The sequence below is a fragment of the Capricornis sumatraensis genome, chromosome 3 (assembly GCF_032405125.1).
Source record: "Capricornis sumatraensis isolate serow.1 chromosome 3, serow.2, whole genome shotgun sequence".
Taxonomy (NCBI): Eukaryota; Metazoa; Chordata; class Mammalia; order Artiodactyla; family Bovidae; genus Capricornis; species Capricornis sumatraensis.
The window spans coordinates 54,034,551-54,055,468 of record NC_091071.1 but is presented as its reverse complement, the minus strand read 5'-3'; the positions used below and the strand labels follow the sequence as shown (position 1 = coordinate 54,055,468).

At 38.5% G+C, this 20,918-nt stretch overlaps 1 protein-coding gene across 3 annotated transcripts in view; it reads left to right on the top strand.

Annotated features, from left to right (window-relative positions):
* The window catches only part of ITGAV (integrin subunit alpha V), a 106,073-nt gene that overhangs the window by 27,337 nt on the left and 57,818 nt on the right, over positions 1-20,918 (top strand). The window lies entirely within an intron of this gene.

The following is a 20,918-nucleotide window of genomic DNA, read 5'->3' as shown; positions in this document are numbered from 1 at the left end:
AAATGAAATTTGGAAATCAGAGGGATATGTGTTTTTAACACTTGTTGTTATTCAGTCGCTAAGTCATGTCCAACTCTTTTGTGACCCCATGGACTGTAGCCCGCCAGGCTCCTCTGTCCATGGGATTTCCCAGGCAAGAAAACTGGAGTGGGTGGCCATTTCCTTCTGCAGGAGGACTTTCCCAAACCGGTGATTGAATCCATGTTTCCTGCTTGGCAGACGGGTTCTTTACCAGGGAGCCACCAGGGAAGCTCCCTTTAACACATAACTTGATACATATTTGTGAAGTAGGAAAACATTCATAAAACTTATCTCTAAACCAAATCTTTCTTAGTCTGGCAGATGAAGCAAATTGTTTTAATTTGCATTTCTTGTTTCTAGGGAGGTTACGTCTTTTCTCATGAAAAGAGGTTAGGTGAGGTTAGCTTCTAGTGAGGGTAAGGCTTTTCTCACTCTTCTAGTGAGATGGCAGCAAACAAAACCATCCCAAAGAGAAAGACATGAAGGAAGGCAAAGTGGTTGTCTGAGGATGCTTTACAAAGAGCTGAGGAAAGAAGACTGTCTTTTCACCTTGCTTATAATTTTAATTAGATCCCATTTGTTTATTTTTGCTTTTATTTCCAGTATTCTGGGAGGTGGATCATAGAGGATTCTGCTGTGATTTATGTTGGAGAGTGTTTTGCCTATGTTCTTTTCTAGGAGTTTTACAGTTTCTGGTCTTAGGTTTAGATCTTTAATCCATTTTGAGTTTATTTTTGTGTATGGTGTTAGAAAGTGTTCTAGTTTCATTCTTTTACAAGTGGTTGACCAGTTTTCCCAACACAACTAATCTCAAAAATATACAAGCAACTTATGCACCTCAATTCCAGAAAAATAAATGACCCAGTCAAAAAATGGGCCAAAGAACTAAGTAGACATTTCTCCAAAGAAGACATACAGATGGCTAACAAACACATGAAAAGATGCTCAACACCACTCATTATCAGAGAAATGCAAACCAAGACCACAATGAGATACCATTTCACACTAGTCAGAATGGCTGCAATCCAAAAGTCTACAAGCAATAAATGCTGGAGAGGGTGTGGAGAAAAGGGAACCAACCCTCTTACACTATTGGTGGGAATGCAAACTAGTATAGCCACTATGGAGAACAGTGTGGCGATTCCTTAAAGAACTGGAAATTGAACTGCCTTATAACCCAGCAATCCCACTGCTGGGTATACACACCGAGGAAACCAGAATTGAAAGAGACACGTGTACCCCAGTGTTCATCGCAGCACTGTTTATAATAGCCAGGACATGGAAGCAACCTAGATGTCCATCAGCAGATGAATGGATAAGAAAGTTGTGGTACATATACACAATATACTCAGCCATTAAAAAGAATACATTTGAATCCATTCTAATGAGGTGGGTAAAACTGGAGCCAATTACACAGAGTGAAGTAAGCCAGAAAGAAAAACACCAATACAGTATACTAACACATATATATGGAATTTAGAGAGATGGTAATGATAACCCTGTATGCGAGACAGCAAAGGAGACACATGTATAGAACAGATTTTTGGACTCTGTGGGAGAGGGAGAGGGTGGGATGATTTGGGAGAATGGCATTGAAACATGTATACTATCATGTAAGAAATGAATCACCAGTCTAGGTTCGATACAGGATACAGGATGCTTGGGGCTGGTGCACTGGGATGACCCAGAGGGATGATATGGGGAGAGAGGAGGGAGGGGGGTTCAGGATTGGGAACTCAAGTACACCCATCGTGGATTCATGTCAATGTATGGCAAAATCAATACAGTATTATAAAGTAAAATAAAAAATAAATAAATAAAAAAAAAGAAGTGAAAAGCAAGGGAGAAAGGGAAGGGCACACTCAACTTCCCAGGTGGTGACAGTGGTAAAGCACTCGCCTGCCAGTAAAGGAGACTTAAGAGACTCAGATTCAATCCCTGGGTTGGGGAGATCTCCTGGAGATGGGCGTTGCAACCCACCCTAGTATTCTTGCCTGGAGAATCTCATGGACAGAGGAGCCTGGCAGGCTACATATCCATAGGGTCACAGAGAGTTGCACATGACTGAAGCAGCTTAGCACAGCACACACCCAACTAAATGCAGAGTTCCAGAGGATAGCAAGGAGAGATAAGAAGGCTTTCTTCCATGAACAATGCAAAGAAATAGAGGAAAACAACAGAAAGGCTAAGACTAGAGATCTCTTCAAGTAAATTTGAAATATCAAAGGAATGTTTCATTCAAAGATGGGCACAATAAAGGACAGAAATGGTAAAGACCTTATACAAGCAGACAGGATTGAGAGGAGATGGAAAGAATACACAGAAGGACTATACAAAAAACATCCTTAATGACCCAGATAACCACGGTGGTGTAGGTTCTAACTCAGAGCCAGACATTCTGGACTGTGAAGTCAAGTGGGCCTTAGGAAGCACTGCTTCCAGTAAAGCTAGTGGAGGTGATGGAATTCTAGCAGAGCTATTTAAAATCCTGAAAGATGATGCTACTAAAGTGCTGTACTCAATATGTCAGCAAATTTGGAAAACCCAGCAGTGGCCACAGGACTGGAAAAGGCCAGTCTTCATCCCAGTTCCCAAGAAGGGCAGTACTAAAGAATGTTCAAACCACTAGACAATTGCGCTCATCTCCCATGCTAGTAAGGCTTTGCTCAAAACCCTCCAAGCTAGGGTTCAACATTGCATGAACTGAGAATGTCCAGATGTTTAAGCTGGGTTTAGAAAAGGCAGGGGAAGCAGAGATCAAATTGCCAACATTCGTTGGTTCATAGACAAAGCAAAGGAATTCCAAAGAAACATCTCCCTCTGTTTCATTGACTGTGCTAAAGCCTTTGACTGTGTGGATCATAACAAACTGTGGAAAACTCTTAAAGAGACGGAAATACCAGACCATCTTACGTGTCTCCAGAGAAACCTGTATGCAGATTAAGAGCCAAAAGTTAGAACACTGTATGGAACAACTGATGGGTTCAGGGTTGAGAAAGGAGTACAAGACTGTTTATTGTCACCCTGTTTATTTAACTTATACACAGAGCACACCGTGAGAAATGCCAGGCTGGATGAGTTACAAGCTGGAGTCAAGATTGCCAGGAGAAATATCAACCACCTCAGATATGCGGATGACACTACTCTAAAGCAGTATGGCAGAAAGCAAAGAGAAATTAGAGTCTTGATGAGGGTGAAGGAGGAGAGTGAAAAAGCCAGCTTAAAACTCATTGTTAAAAAAACTATGATCATGGCATCTGGTCCCATCACTTCACGGCAAATAGAAGGGGAAAAGGTGGAAGCAGTGACAGATTTCCTCTTCTTGGGCTCTAAAATCACTGTGGATGGTGACTGCAGCCATGAAATTAGAAGGCAGTTGCTCCTTGGCAGGAAAGCTATGACACACCTAGACAGTGTGTTAGAAAGCAAAGGCATCACTTGGCTGACAAAGGTCCATATAGTCAAGGCTATGATCTTTCCAGTAGTCATGTACGGATGTGAGAGCTAGACAGTAAATAAAGCAGAGTGCTGAAGAATTGATGCTTTCAAATTGTGGTGCTGAAGAAGACTCTTGAGAGTCCCTTGAAAAGCAAGGAGATCAGACCAGTCAGTCTTAAAGGAAATCAACCCTGAATACTCCTTGGAAGGAATGATGCTGAAGCTCTAGTACTTTGGCCACTGATACGAACAGCTGACTCATTGGAAATGACTCTGAAGCTGGTTAAGATTGAAAGCAGGAGGAGAAGAGGGTGACAGAGATTGAGATGGTTGGATGGCATCACTGATTCAATGGACATGAACTTGAGCAAACTCTGGGAGATGGTGAGGGACAGGGACGCCTGACAGGCTGCAGTCCATGGGGTGGCAAAGAGTTGGACACGACTTGGCGACTGAACAACACCAACAGTTTGCGTTTCTGATTTCTAGCAAGGTTAAGTCATATTAGGTTAAGCTAATGTGTTTATTAGCTCTTTCTGTGTTTTTGTTTTGTATTGTCTATTTGTATTCTTGGTCTGTTTCCCTACTGATACATCTGTTTTTTTTGTTGATTTTGAAAGGTCTTTATTACACATACACATTTCTGTTGTGTGGCAGCTACTTTTCTGCCTGACAAGTTTGTCATTTTTTAGGAACAATATTGAGATATAATTTTACATATTTATAGTGTTTTGCAGATATTATTAAAATTGAATTCCAGAGCATTTCTATCACCCTTTATAAAGAAACGTCATGTTCATTATCAGTCACTGCCCATTTGCACCCCCTTGATATTAAAATGTGCTCATTAGGTACTATTAAAAAATGCTGCTAATTATGTCACCATTGACTGTAATATACATTCATATTTCAAAGATGTTGATATCTGAATATTTGCAACTCTGAATCAATAAAATACATTATTTCCCAATAGTATTATCTTACTTATACAATATACAGTCAGTCAGCAGCTGTCTGATTACTTCATTTTCTTTCATATTCTTTTATAGTATTTGTAACTGTCTGAAAATATCTTATGTAATTGGTTATTATTTCTCTCCTTTGAAAGCAGGGATCTTATCTGCTCATTTAACTGTTAAACTCCATGCATTTAGATGTAGGAATTGCCCATGATTTATTTATTTAACTGAATGATCAAAGAGATTTCTTTCTCTATCCTGTTGATTTTCACATAAATAAGCAAGCCATATTGGGAGATTTTTCTTTCAGGCAGATTTGTTACAGGAAACATGACTGAACAAAAGTAATATTTGAGGTAAAAAGCTACTTAAGGAAGACTCCAAATTGTCTGTCTCATTAAACAGTGAATATGAAGTGGCATTATTGTTTTTAATTGAGGTATAATTGACATATTAGTTTCAGGTGTACAATATAATGATTTGATATTTGTGTATATTGCAAAATGTTGACCATAATAAGTCTAATTAACATCCATTATCATATACAGTTACAAAATATTTTTTTCTTGTAGTGAAACTTTTGAGATTTACCCTTTTAGCAACTTTCAAATATGCAGTATGTTACTATTGACTGTAATAAAGTCACTATGCTGTATATTATATTGTTTTAATAGCCACTTTTTAAGGGCAAAATGTAAACTCTGAGGACCCACATCATTTCATTATTTGTAGAGTAATGGAAACTAAATGACTAAATACACAGGTAACTTTGAAATAGGACTTCATTGGTTTGCTTTTCTAATGCTTTGGCATTCTTCTTGCCTTTGGCCTTTTCAGAAAAGGTGACATAATCTTTTTGTTCCCAAGGATATTCTTTAGGCATGAAAAGAAGAAACAAAATGTAGTTTCAGGGTGATAAGGTGACTGTCTTCAAAATAATCCTGATTCTCCTGAAAGTTGAACAGTGTCTTTTCAAACACTTCGAGGAAATGAGAAAAAAAAACTGTTGGTTACTATAATCAGCAGGCCAACTCTAAAACTATGATAGTTTGTGTTGTTCAGTATGCTTCTGTGCTGAAGTCCTCAATCATGGAAGTCTGATAAAGTGCAATGGCAAGTTCAAAAGCCAACCAAAATAGACAGTAAATTTTCAAGTCTTAGGGGATGTACTTGCTAATTAACTTCAGGACTCTCTAGCAACATTTTCCTCTATGCATTTTTGAAAGTGACAGTGTAGAGTCTTAATTTACATAATGTGGGGCAGTTTTTTCTCACTTTTGCCATTGCATGAGATTTTCGTTTTCCTTTTAATTTACTTGGGAGATCAGAGCTAATATTCCAAGGGGTTTTACAGAACTGTGGACAGAAATCGTTGTTCTTTCTTGACTGTTGCCTGAGGTAGCATTCCCTCCAGCACTGGAATTTCTGCAGTTTGTCTGTATTAGATTTCCCTTTCAAGGTTGGTGGCATGGTCCAAGCAGCCTGGGGAGTTCCGGCATCACTCGAAATGGTGACTCAGGGCCATGACTCAAAATATTTACTTCCCTCATGCGCCCTGGATTAGCTGCCAATTTCAGCCAGGTCATGAATGAACTTCTTGTCAGTGTGTTTAGAGAGCAGGCTTTCCTTTTCTTTCTCCCCACCCAATTCTATTCACTCTTCATCTGAGTTAAACTTCTGCCTGAGATTGAATTGGGTATTTTAAGAATTCGTCTCTGAAAAAAAAAAAAAAAGTTCTGTTTGGTAAAGACCTACTTCCCACTGAGCAAACTTCTTAAAGAAATGGTAATTTGAGGTTGTGAACCTGTTGAAGCTGGAGGCATTCAAAGCAATGTGTGACATTAATACATATTTTTTGGAAAACTGTTGACTTAAGTTTTAGATGTTAATGCATGCTGATACATTATAGCCAAAAATACTTGACTTCTTTTTTGTGGTAATATGATTGAAAACACAGTTGATAACTTGATGCCTTAAGATGTAATTATTGTCTTGGGGGAATATCTAAGTTTTAAATAAGCTCCAGGCTTTTCAAATGTGCTTTTTAATTTAAAAAATAAAAAGCCATATTGCCTGATGCTTTTTTACCTTTGACTAGTGTTTCTTATTTTTTTTTAAATCCTGTGGGGAAATTGCTTGCCAAATTGGAAAGAACTGTGGATTTTTGTGTAGCATAATACTTGATGATAGAAATAAAATTGAAGTATATGTAATACTTATTTTCTTGGACATTTTTTAGCTTAAGCTTAATTTGGTGTCCACAAAAGCAGATATCCATAATCATAATAGTAGGGGTGCTATAGGAACTTTTTAAAAAAAAAAAACAGGACACAGAACATGGTAGCAATGAGAAGTACATATTACTTAACAGTGCATTGCAGTGTCCTATGCTACCACTTATAAATTAAGAGAAAAGTCCATTGTTTAGGGAAATATATATATATGGAGGCAGTTTTTCAAAGTAGTAGGAAAAGAATTGGTATCATTTTACAAAGAAAACTTCTCTTCTACCTTTCAGGAGTATAATTGAAGAAAAATTGCTTAGCACAGTGCACAATGGAAAAATGCCATGCTCATTCTTAGCATTGTGTGAAAGCTCTTGACCACCTAGAGACCCTTTTCTCTAGTCACAGTGAACAACTTATGAGTCTCTAAAAATCCAAGAATACCCATTGCTCTCTTTCTTTGCACAGGGTTTTCTCTTGACCCAGAAAGCATACCCTTCCCCTGTGCGCTGCCACCCTTTCCCCAGTGCTCTTTCTACTCCTCTGCCATCCCTCCACTGTAATTGTTCCCATGACTGGGCCTTGTGTGTCAGCTATTTCCTTCAGCAAAGACTACCATTTCATCATATGTTAGAGTCATGGACAGTTTCAGCTGAATTTTCAGTTAGGGTTAGGATCAAGCACGGAAGGGATAAGGTATTCCAGGTCAGAGGGCCTTGGGTAAAAAGGCCTACGGGTGGGAATGAGTGGAGTTTGTATAAGGGACTAGAGGCTCGGAGTAAGGGAACTCTTACGTATAAGAATAAGTTTATCTGGGAAACTTAATAAAAATTTATCCATTAGAATAATATTCTATATTACATTCCATTTTCCAGAAGGATTCAGTTCAGTTCAGTTCAGTTCAGTCGCTAAGTCGTGTCCGACTCTTTGCGACCCTATGAATCGCAGCACGCCAGGCCTCCCTGTCCATCACCATCTCCTGGAGTTCACTCAGACTCATGTCCATCGAGTCGGTGATGCCATCCAGCCATCTCATCCTCTGTTGTCCCCTTTTCCTCCTGCCCCCAATCCCACCCAGCATCAGAGTCTTTTCCAATGAGTCAACTCTTTGCATGAGGTGGCCAAAGTGCTGGAGTTTCAGCTTTAGCATCAGTCCTTGCAAAGAAATCCCAGGGCTGATCTCCTTTAGAATGGACTGGTTGGATCTCCTTGCAGGAACCTTCATTTAGGAATGATCTTCACATAGGAATGAGGTCATGGTCAGTTAGCTTATGCTGAGCTTCTTGAAATTCAAGAGGAAGTGGATGTGACTTTGAGAGAATATGTAAGTCTCTTAAAATACAAATGTTACTGAACATGAAACTAAAGGAGATGTGGGGGTGGATTAAATAAACTGCTGTGCAGCTGTATGATGTATTACACAACAATGAAAATGGTGCTATAGGTCTACTTTTATTGACATGTTGTGACATGGAAAAAAAGTATATACATTTATATAGAATAATAGAATGTTTTTTCTTAACCTTTTATTTTTTTAATTGAAGGATAATTGCTTTACAGAGTTTTGCTGTTTTCTGTCAAACCTCAACATGAATCAGCCATCAGTTCAGTTCAGTCACTCAGTTGTGTCCGACTCTTTGCGACCCCATGAATCACAGTACGCCAGGCCTTCCTGTCCATCACCAACTCCCGGAGTTCACTCAGATTCATGTCCATCGAGTCCGTGATGCCATCCAGCCAGCTCATCCTCTATCGTTGCCTTTTCCTCCTCCCCGCAATCCCTTGCAACATCAGAGTCTTTTTCCAATGAGTCAACTCTTCGCATGAGGTGGCCAAAGTACTGGAGTTTTAGCTTAAGCATCATTCCTTCCAAAGAAATTCCAGGGTTGATCTCCTTCAGAATGGACTGGTTGGATCTCCTTGCAGTCCAAAGGACTCTCAAGAGGCTTCTCCAACACCACAGTTCAAAAGCATCAATTCTTCGGTGCTCAGCCTTCTTCACAGTTCAACTCTCACATCCATACATGACTACTGGAAAAACCATAGCCTTGACTAGATGGACCTTAGTTGGCAAAGTAATGTCTCTGCTTTTGAATATGCTATCTAGGTTGGTCATAACTTTTCTTCCAAGGAGTAAGCGTCTTTTAATTTCATGGCTGCAATCACCATCTGCAGTGATTTTGGAGCCCCAAAAAATAAAGTCTGACACTGTTTCCACTGTTTCCCCATCTATTTCCCCAAATCATATATCCTCTCCCTTTTGAACCTCCCTACCATCTCCTGCCCCATCCCACCCCTCTAGGTTGATACAGAACCTTGTTTGAGTTTCCTGAGCCACACAGCAAATTCCCGTTGGCTATCTATTTTACATATGGTAATGTAAGTTTCCATGTTACTCTTTCCATACATCTCATTCTCTCCTCCCCTCACCCCATGTCATAAGTCTGTTCTGTTTCTCTATTGCTGCTCTGTAAATAAATTCTTCAGTACCATTTTTCTAGATTCCGTATATGTGCGTTAGAACACGATATTTATCTTTCTCTTTCTGAGTTACTTCACTCTGTATAATAGATTCTAGGTTCATCCACCTCATCAGAACTGAGTCAACTGTGTTCCTTTTTATGCCTGAGTAATATTCCATTGTGTATATGTACCACAACTTCTTTATCCATTCATCTGTCAATGGACACCTAGGTTGCTTCCATGTTCTAGCTATTGTAAATAGTGCTGGTGTGAACAATGGGATACATGTGTCTTTTTCAATTTTTATTTCCTCAGGGTATATGCCTAGGAGTGGGATTGCTGGGTCATATGGTGGTTTTATTCCTAGTTTTTAAAGGACTATCCATACCGTCTTTCATAGGGACTGTACTGTATCAGTTTACATTCCCACCAACAGTGCAAGAGTGTTCCCTTTTTTCCACACCCTCTCCAGCATTTATTGTTTCTAGACTTTTTGATGATGGCCATTCTGACTGGTGTGAGGTGATACCTCATTGTAGTTTTGATTTGCATTTTTCTAATAATGAGCAATGTTGAGCATCTTTTCATGTGTTTATTAGCCATCTGTATGTCTTCTTTGAAGAAATGTCTGTTTAGGTCTCTTTTCTACTTTTTGATTGGGTTGTTTGTTTTTCTGGTGTTGAGTTGTATGAGTTGCTTGTATATTTTGGAAGTTAATCCTTTGTCAGTTGTTTCATTTGCTATTATTTTCTCCCATTCCGAGGGTTGTCTTTTCACCTTGCTTTATAGTTTCCTTTGTTGTGCAAAAGCTTTTAAGTTTAATCAGATCCCACTTGTTTAGTTTTGTTTTTATTTCTGTTACTCTAGGACGTGGGGCATAGAGGATCTTGCTTTGATTTATGTCATTGAGTATTCTGCCTATGTTTTCCTCTAAGAGTTTTATAGTTTCTGGTCTTACATTTAGGTCTTTAATCCATTTTGAGTTTATCTTTGTGTATGGTGTTAGAAAGTGTTCTAATTTCATTCTTTTACACATAGCCGTCCTGTTTTCCCAGCACCGTTTATTGAAGAGGCTGTCTTTGCCCCATTGTATATTCTTGCCTCCTTTGTCAAAAATAAGGTACCCATGGGTGCATGGGTTTATTTCTGGGCTTTCTGTTTTGTTCCATTGGTCTATATTTCTGTTTTTGTGCTGGTACCATATTGTCTTGATGACTGTAGCTTTGTAGTATAATCTGAAATCCCGAAGGTTGATTCCGCCAGCTCCATTCTTCTTTCTCAAGAGTGCTTTGGCTATTCGGGGTCCTTTGTGTTTCCATATGAATTGTGAATTTTTTTGTTCTAGTTCTGTGAAAAATGCTATTGGTAACTTGATAGGGATCACATTGAATTTGTAGATTGCATTTGGTAGTATAGTCATTTTCACAATATTGATTCTTCCTACCCAGGAACATGGCATATGTCTCCATCAGTTTATGTTGTCTTTGATTTCTTTCATTAGTGTCTTATAATTTTCTGGGTAGAGTTCTTTTGTCTCCTTAGGTAAGTTTATTCCTAGATATTTAATTCTGTTTGTTGCAGTGGTTAATGGGATTGATTCCTTAATTTCTCTTCTGATTTTTCATTATTAGTATATAGAAATGCAAGTGATTTCTGTGTAATGATTTTGTATCCTGCAACTTTGCTAAATTCACTGATTAGCTCTAGTAATTTTCTGATACTGTCTTTAAGGTTTTCTATGTACAGTATCATGTCATCTACAAACAGTGAGAGCTTTACTTCTTCTTTTCCAGTCTGGATTCCTTTTATTTCTTTTTCTTCTCTGATTCCTGTAGCTAGGACTTCCAGAACTATGTTGAATAATAGTGGTGAAAGTGGACACCCCTGTCTTGTTCCTGATCTTAGGGGGAATGCTTTCAGTTTCTCACCATTGAGAATAATGTTTGCTGTAGGCTCATCATATATGACCTTTACTATGTTGAGGTAGGTTCCTTCTATGCACATTTGTTGAAGAGTTTTGGTCATAAATGGGTGCTGAATTTTGTCAAAGGCTTTTTTCTGCATCTATTGAGATTATCATATGGTTTTTATCTTTCAGTTTGTTAATATGGTATATCACCTTGGGTGATTTGCATATATTGAAGAATCATCGTATCCCAGGAATAAACCCAACTTGATCGTGGTGTATGAGCTTTTTGATGTGTTGCTGAATTCTGTTTGCTAAAATTTTGTTGAGGATTTATGCATCTTTGTTCATCAGTGATATTGGCCTATAGTTTTCTTTTTTTGTGTTGTCTTTGTCTGGTTTTGGTATCAGGGTGATGGTGGCCTCGTAGAATGAGTTTGGAAGTGTTCCTTACTCTGCAATGTTTTGAAAGAGTTTTGGAAGGATAAGCATTAGCTCTTTTCTAAATGTTTCGTAGAATACTCCTATGACACCATCTGGTCCTGGGCTTTTTTTTGGGGGGGGAGATTTTTGATCACAGCTTCAATTTCAGTGCTTGTAATTGGGTTGTTCATAATTTCTGTTTCTTCCTGGTTCAGTCATGAAAGATTGAACTTTTTTAAGAATCTGTCCATTTCTTCCAGGCTATCCATTTTATTGGCATATAGTTGTTCATAATAGTCTCTTATAATCCTTTGTATTTCTGCATTGTCTGCTGTAACCTCTCCTTTTTTATTTCTAATTTTGTTGATTTGATTCTCCTCTCTTTTTTTCTGGATGAGTCTGGCTAAATGCTTGTCAATTTTATTTTCTCAAAGAACCAGCTTTTAGTTTTATTAATCTTTACTATTGTTTCTTTCATTTCTTTTTCATTTATTTCTGCTTGGATCTTTGTGATTTCTTTCCTTCTACAAATTTTGGGGTTTTTTTGTTCTTTTTATAGTTGTTTCAGGTGTAAAGTTAGGTTGTCTATTTGATGTTTTTGTTTCTTGAGGTGGGGTTGTATTGCTGTAAACTGTCCACATAGAACTGCTTTTGCTGCATCCCATAGGTTTTGAGTTGTATTTTCATTGTCATTTGTTTCTAGATATTTTTTGATTTGCCCTTTAATGTCTTCAGTAACCTGTTGGTTATTTAGAAGTGTGTCTTAATCTGCATGTGTTTGTGTTTCTTGCAGTTTTTTTCTTATAGTTGATATCTAGTTGTGGTCAGAGAAGATGCTTGATATGATCTCAGTTTTCTTAAATTTACTGAGATTTGATTTGTGACCCAAGATGTGGCTTATCCTGGAGAATGTTCCATGTGCACTTGAGAAGAAGGTGTATTCTTCTGCGTTTGAATGGAATGTCCTGAAGATATCAATGAGATCCATCTCATCTAATGTATCATTTAAGACTTGTGTTTCCTTATTAATTTTCTGTTTTGATGATCTGTCCATTGTGAGAGTGGGGTGTTAAAGTCTCCTACCATTATTGTGTTACTGTCAGTTTCTCCTTTTATGTCTTGTGTGTCTTATATGTTTGTCTTATGTACTGAGGTGCTCCAGTGTTGGATGCATAGATATTTACAATTGTTATGTCTTCCTCTTGGATTGATCCCTTCATCATTATGTAGTGTCCTTATCTCTTGTAATCTTCTTTATTTTAAGGTCTGTTTTGTCTGATATGAGGATTGCTACTCCAGCTTTTTTTTGCTTCCCATTTGTATGGAATATATTATTCCATCCTCTCACTTTCAGTCTATATGTGTCTTTAGGTCTGAAGTGAGTTTCTTGTAGACAGCACATATATGGGTCTTGTTTTTTGTATCCATTCAGCCAGTCTGTGTTTTTTGGTTGGAACATTTAATCTATTTACATTTAAAGTAAGTATTGATATATATGTTCCTATTGTCATTTTCTTAATTATTTGGGGTTGGATTTGTAGATCTTTTTTCTTCTCTTGTATTTCTTGACTGTATAAGTCCCTTTAACATTTGTTGTAAAGCTGGTTTTGTGGTATTGAACTCTCTTAACTTTCGCTGGTCTGAAAAGCTTTTGATTTCTCCATCAATTTTGAATGAGATCCTTGCCGGGTAGAGTGATCTTGGTTGTAGATTTTTCCCTTTCAGTGCTTTAAGTATATCCTGCCATTCCCTTTTGGCCTGCAGTTTCTGCTGAAAGATCAGCCATTAAGCGTATGCGGTTTCCCTTGTATGTTACTTGTCACTTTTCCCTTGCTGCTCTTAATATTCTTTCTCTGTGTTTAGTCTTTGTTAGTTTGATTAGTATGTGTCTTGGCATGTTTCTCCTTGGGTTTAACCTGTATGGGACTATTTGCGCCTCTTGGACTTGATTGACTATTTCCTTTTCCATGTTGGGGAAATTTTCAACTCTTCAAAAATTTTCTCATACCTTTTCTTTTTCTCTTCTTCTTCTGGGACCCCTATAATTTGAATTTTGGTGCATTTGATATTGTCCCAGAGGTCCCTGAGACTATCCTCAGTTATTTTCCTTCTTTTTACTTTATTCTGCTCTGCAGAAGTTATTTCTACCATTTTATCTTCCAGCTCACTTATTCATTCTTCTGCTTCAGATATTCTGATTTTGATTCCTTCTAGAGTATTTTTAATTTCAGTATTTGTGTTGTCTCTAAATGTTTATTTTTTAATAATCCTAGGTCTTTGTTAATTGATTCTTGCATTTTCTCCATTTTGTTTTCAAGGTTTTTGATTATCTTTACTATCATTATCCTGAATTCTTTTTCAGGAAGTTTGCTTATTTTCTCTTCATTTATTTGGACTTCTGGGTGTCTAGTTTATTCCTTCATTTGTGTGGTATTTCTCTACCTTTTCATTATTATTTTTTTTAACTTATTGTGTTTGAAGTCTCCTTCTCCCAGGCTTCAAGGTTGAATTCTTTCTTCGTTTTGGTTTCTGTCCTCCTGGGCTTCCCTGGTAGCTAAATTGGTAAAGAATCCGCCTGCAATGTGGGAGGCCTGGGTTCGATCCCTGGGTTGGGAAGATCCCCTGGAGAAGGGCACAACAACCCACTCCAGTATTCTTGCCTGGAGGATTCCCAAGGACAGAGGAACTTGGTAGACTGCAGTCCATGGGATTGCGGAGTCGGACACGACTGAGCGACTAAGCGCACACACGCAAGTTTGGTCCAGTGGTTTGTGTAAGCTTTGTAGAGGGTGAGATTTGTGCTGAGTTTTTGTTTGTTTTTCCTCTGATGGGCAAGACTGAGTGAGTTGGTAATCCTGTCTGCTGATGATTGGGTTTGTATTTTTGCTCTGTTTGTTTAGATGAGGCATCCTGCACAGGGTCCTACTGGTGGGTGGGTGATGCCAGGTGTTGTATTCAAGTGGTTTCCTTTGTGTGAGTTCTTACTATTTGATACTCCCTAGCGTTTGCAGTTCTCTGGTAGTCTAGGGTCTTGGAGTCAGTCCTCCTACTCCAAAAGCTCAAGGCTTGATCTCTGGTCAGGAACAAAGATTCCACAAGTGGTTTGTTACATCACTGAGTGAGATGAAAACAAATACTCCAAATGAGAAACCAAAGATGAACCCAGACAAATGGCAGTTACAAAATCAGGCAAATAATAATTAAAATAATGAGATATACACATATACATATACACCCATGAGCAAAGTCAAAACAGCCCAACAAAAATGAAGTGCAGTTGATTGCTCCGGTGAACAAAGGAAATAAGAAATTATGTTTACCAGTTAAGAACAAAACTAGCTAAAGCACAAAGTGGAAAGCAAAATTAAAGCAAGGTGCCAAGTGGGGAATAAAGCAATGAAAAAAAACTAACAAATATGTTGAGAGGAACTTAAAGAGAAGAAAGAATATATATGCAAAGTTAAATAGAGGTATATGAAGAAGATTTATATACATTAAAGGTTAACTGCAAGGGGAATAGAACAGTAGATAGGCAAACAAAGAAATAAATGTAGAAAAAAGAAAGTAAGTTTTAAAAAATTAAAATTACAAAAAAAAAGAAAACAAAACAAAAAAAACAAAACTGAAGAAGAAAGAAAAAAAAAAAGGAAAACTCCACAGAACTGCAAAAGCCCAACGTAGAGGTAGAGGTTTATAACAATAATAACAAATGTGACTGAATATATACATATACATATCCACCCATAAGCAAAATCAAAACAGTCCAACAAAAATAAAGTACAGTAGATTGGCCTGGTGAACAAAAAGTTTATCTACCAGGACAAAATTAACTGAAAAGCATAAATTGGATAACAAAACTAAAGCAAGGTGCCAACTGGGAAATAAAGCAATGAAAATAAAACTAACAAATATGTTGAGAGGAAAAGCAAAAAAGAAAAGAAAGAAAGAATAGATATGCAAAGTAAAGAAGATTTATTTTCATTAAAGATTAAGTGCAAGGGGAAAAGAAGAGTAGGAAAAGCAAACAAGAGAATAAGTTTAGAAAAAGTGTACTGGAGTGGGTTGCCATTTCCTTCTCCAGAATAATAGGTTTAAAAAATTAAAAATTAAAATTAAAAAGAAAAGAAAAATTTGACTGACCTGATATCTGATTATCTTGAACTAGCAAGCAGAGCTTTGAGGTTAGTAACATGACTTTTTGCAACACATCTGAGAGCAAACATTGGCATTTATATTGTTGATGTTAGAAAAAAAAGAAACTGCATCTTTCAACTACTAACTAGGTCAAGCTTTGGCAATTTAACTAATGCGAAACAGCATCTTTTATAACAGTGTGTTAGTGTTCTAAATTTGAATTCTGTTTTTCCTTATGTTTAATTTGTGCGTTTATTGAGTTTTATAGCCATAAGAACTATAGTTTTATTGCATAGTTAAATAATGTTATAATGAAAGTAGAGGCTTCCCCAGTGCTCAGTGCTAAAGAATCCTCCTATAATGCAGGAGCCACACAGACCTGAGTTCAATCCCTGGGTTGAAAAGATGTCTTGGAGGAGGGCATGGCAACCCACTCCAGTATTCTTGCCTGGAATTAAAATAGGTTTAATTAAAAAAAAAAAAAGAGAGAGAGAGAGAGAGAGAGAGAGAGAGAGAAAAGAAAAAAAGGGAAACCCCCCCAGAACCACAAAACCCCAATGCAAAGGCAGAGGCTTATCACAACAATAAAAAATGTGACTGATGGAAAAAAAAGCTCAAAAGCTTAATTTCATAGTGCCAATAAAGTTGACAAGTACAACAGAGGGAGGGAAAAAAAGGAAAAAAAATATTCAAAACAGTCTATAGAACAAGTCGAAACATAAGAATAATAAATGTTTTTCTTGAGTCACTGCTGTCAGCGTCCTTTCCCTCGCTGGGAGTCACAGTCCACCTTACTTCCCTAGGATGCCCTCCAACACTGCTGATCTCTGGACCTGTTGTGGGGGCAGCTCAGATTCTAATCTGGTCCTCATCCTCTGTGTTCTTGCCCCCAATGTCCACAGCTATCAGAACTAGTGCATTTTCTTTTGTGGGAGCTCTCAAATGACCTTTTATATATTGCGTAGACCCAGAGCCTGCTTAGTTGATTGAGTCGATTTAATCTGCAACTTGTACAGCTGGTGGGAAGGTTTGGGGTCTTCTTCCTCAGTCACGCTGCCCCTGAGTTTCAATTGTGGTTTTATTTCCACCTCTGCATGTGGGTGGTCCATTGGGATTTGCTCCTGAGGCTGCCCTGGAAGGTCTTGGATTTGCCCCTGTGAGGGCCAGGTGCAGCTGCTTGGGTGTCAGGGGTTCTGGCATCACCAAGTACTCAGGGGAGTTGGTGGCGAGGGCAGCTGGAAATATGGTGCTCTAGAAGGGTATGGCAACCAGTTCTGGCCAATATGCTCCAATATTCTTGCCTGGAGAACCCCCCTCCCTGACAGAGAAGCCTGGCATGCTGCAGTCCACAGGGTAACAAAGAGTCGGACAATACCAGAGCGACCCTGTGAGCATAGATGCAAGACTTTTTTCCTGTGGCAGCTCTGCCCCAGTGAGAGTTGAGTGAGAAGGTGGCATAGCTGCTTGGCTTGCAGGGACCCTGGTGATGCCAAGTGTGCAGGGACAGAGACCGCCTCTACTGCAGGAGTTATGGCCCTGTCAGAGTCTTTTTTTCAAGCCTCTTGTAGCTGGCAATCAGAAGTCCTCTTTGGCCAGTTTTTTCCCTTGCTCTGGCTGTTCAGGCAAGGCTCCCTTGCCTGGGGTCCTCTGTTGTTCTGCACGTCAGGCACATAGAAGGGACCCCCCTGACTGGGGTCCTACCCTGTAGATCCATGGGTCAGGCACTTAAAGGGGCACCCCGGGTGGGGTCCTGTGCTGTAGTTCTGTTTATCAGGCATTTGATGGGCCAGTCTCTGTATTGTTCAGCTGCTCATGCTGGTGTGTGTGGGGGGAGAGAGGCTATGGTGATGGCTCCATTCCCTACATGTGACTCAGCAGTATCACCTTGCTTCCATGGCTGCCTGGCTTTCTTCCACAGGCATTTCCCACCACGATCTCCTCCCTAACATCCCCTCAATCCATCTCTCTGCAGTCAATGACAGCCCTTGCCCTGGGATTGCTCTGCAGTCCCTAAACTCCAGCTGCCAGCCACTGCACCTTCCAGGGGATATATGTCCTTGTCTGAGGTATGTATGGCTGTAGCAAGGACTGTCTGATGCTCATTCCATTTAAGCTGCAGCAGATCAGCTGTTTCACTCTCAGCCTTAAATGTTTCTCCTCTGACTTAGACAGTTGCCATGATGTGGGGATCAGAGCCCTGCTTCCTTTCCCCTCCCCGCCGAGGGCAGGTCCAGTCCTACTAACCCTCCTGTTTCCCCCTAGTTCCTTCATCCTCCTGAGTTTTGCCTGGGTCTGTGTATTCTTTTCCACTGGTCAGGCACTGCTCTCCGCTCTCAGCTGATGTTCTGCATACACTTCTGTGTCTGAACGTGTATCCTGATGTATCCATGCAGAGAACCATGTCCACCTACTCCTCTGCCATCTTGTTCTCTGAGTGTTTCTTTTAATTCTGGCTTAAAATATCTATTTTACATAAAAGAATATGCATGTATTCCTAAAACAGATGTTTAGGAAAGATACCAAAATGTGCGCAGAGGCTGTTTTGTTTCTTCGTGGTAGGATTGTAGTCTTTAGATTTGTCTTTGCATATGGCTTTATTTCGTGTTTATTTTTTTCATTTGTTTTATAATACTTTTAATGGTGTTATTATAGTAAATGTGTGTGTGTGTTTGTGTGTGTGTGTATGTGTCTGCTTGGTCATGTCCAATTCTTTGCAAGTCCATGAACTGTAGCCTATGGAGTTTTCCAGGCAAGAACGCTGGAGTGGGTTGCCATTTCCTCCTGCAGGGGATATTCGTTCAGAGATTGAACCTGCATCTCCTGTATTGGCGTGTGGATTCCTTACCATTAGCACCACCTGGGAAGCCCAGAGTAAATATGATAAAGAGAGGAAATAAAGAGAAATAAAAGATACTGTTGTTGGCCTATAGTACAAACAGTTTGTATTTGCTAACTGCTGTACTTTTATTTTGCAAAATTTTAAACTTACAGAAAATTTGAAACTGTAATGTAATGAACAGTATCCCCTTCACCTAGATTCAAGTATTCTTGCAGACATTGTGAAACTTTACCCCCAGAATACTTCCCATAGCAGATAGTTCCCCATAACTAGGGCCTTCCCTTATATAACCAAAGCACTGTCATCACCACAGACTAGAAATGTGTCATTATTACAATATGGTTATCTAATAAAGTCCTATGTAACTTGAAAAATTTCTTCACACAAAAGAGTCAGTCAAGGATCATATCTTGCATTGGGTTGCCATGTCTTGTTGTTCTCTTTTAATCTTGAATCTTACTGTTTTTCTTTTGTTTTTTATGACATTGACATTTTTGAGGAAGCTATACCAGATGTCTTTAGGCAGGAATACTTGTATTTGCAAGAATATAGTGATGTTGGGTCTGCATTTTTTTTAATTGAAGTTTTATTAAGGTATGAGGAACTATAGAGAGCCATAATTTGAATTAATTTGAGTTACACCTCTCCAATGTGGTACTTTCGTTCATGAAAGAACAAAATACAGAAATACAGAAAAGTTGTGCTTCTGCTTGGATATCTTTAGGGTCTTGCTGAAAAGGCTATTTTAAATGAAAGCAGAAGTAGAAGGCAGCAATTGTGATAATGCTGTGCCTTCTGTTCAGATACATAAGTTCACACAGTCAGTTCCCTCAGGCTAAGCTTACCTGAGTTGATCGTGATTCTTTTGGTGTCAAGCGATAGTGACTGGAAGTGTATCCCTCCAAGCACCAGCTGTTTCAGGTTCATACTGTATTTCTCATTAATGTTAGGGAAGGGGCGATGCCTTTATTTCCTTCGCAGAAAAGAATAGAAAGCCAGTGAGAGAACTCAGCTTGCAGTGGAATTTTAAAAAATCCTATTACATAGCTTGTAATCATACATTTTATGGCTAAAATCCTAGAAAAAACTATTAATTGAATCCAATTCTTCCAAGGGCAAAGCCTCTTTGCAATTGTAGGTCAGGCCATTTTTAGCGTTTTGTTTTTAGAATATATGTTGCTCAAACTGTGGTAGGCTGTCCTGCAGTAACAACATTTTTTTTTTTCCCTTAAAATAAATACCCAGATTTTACTCACTTAAAAAAGGATAATTTCTTGCTCATGTCATCATCTTGTATTGATCATTTGGCTGTTTTTGATTGTTTGGAAACTTGAACTACAGCTTCTTTTGTTAAGGAATTCCACACCATCTATTCTTTTCAGTTTCATAGATGGGACAAAGAAAACATGGAGAATTTATATCCACTGTTTTTGTTTTGCTTTGTTTTTTAAGATGAAATGACAATTTGAGATTTCACATATAAGTGATACAATGAAGCATTTGTTTTTCTGTGTCTGGCTTATTTCTCTTAAGATAATGCCTTCTAGATCCAACCATATTGGTGGACATGGCAGGATTTTTTTTTCTTAAGGTTGAATAATATTCCATTTTAATTATAGACTGTATTTTCTTTTTTAAAAAATTCATTCAACCATAGACATTTAAGTTGCTTCTATGTCTTGACTGTTGTTAATGATACTTCAGTGAACAAGGGAGTACAGATATTGCCTTAAGATAGTGGTATATTTCCTTCAGGTATATGCCTAGAGTGGAATTGCCAGATCATACAATAATAGTCCTATCTTTAATTTCTTATGTAGCCTCCATACCATTTTCCATGATGGCTGCACCAATTTACATTGCCAGCCAGCAGTGTATCAGGGTTCCCTTTTCTCCACATCTGATAATAATAGCCTTCTTAACTGGTGTGAGATGATACCTTATTGTAGTTTTGATTTGCATTTACTTGATGACTACTGAACTCATATCTACTCTTAACTGACTTGAGCTAGAAGGAACACATGCCACTTCTGCACTTAACTTATTGATTAAAATGAGTTGTATGGCTTTAACCTAACTGGGAGGATGGGAAATGTAAGGGAGCACATGGACAGTTGGGGGACCTTTAGGTCACTGATATGTCTTGTTCCCAGTGAGGTCGGCATGTGAACATCGGCATCAAAGGCAAGCCAACCTCTGTTGGGAAACCTTGATTTACTTGGTAAAAGGCATATATTAGTTAGTCCATTCATCCTTCCTCCCTCCCTTTGCCAATAAAAAGGTGCTTTGTGATCACTGACAAAAGTGAGTGGTGTTTAGACTACAGGTAGAGGACTTTGGAGAGTGACAATTCAAATTATTTATTTATTTATTTATTTTGCAAAAACAACAAAAAAGTTCAAAGAATTGTGCAGCTAATATGTCCTTCATCTTGCCTATGAAATGTCTGGCATTATTGAAATGATCATTAATTATTAATAATTCTTCAATTGATCTTAAAAGTCCTCAGA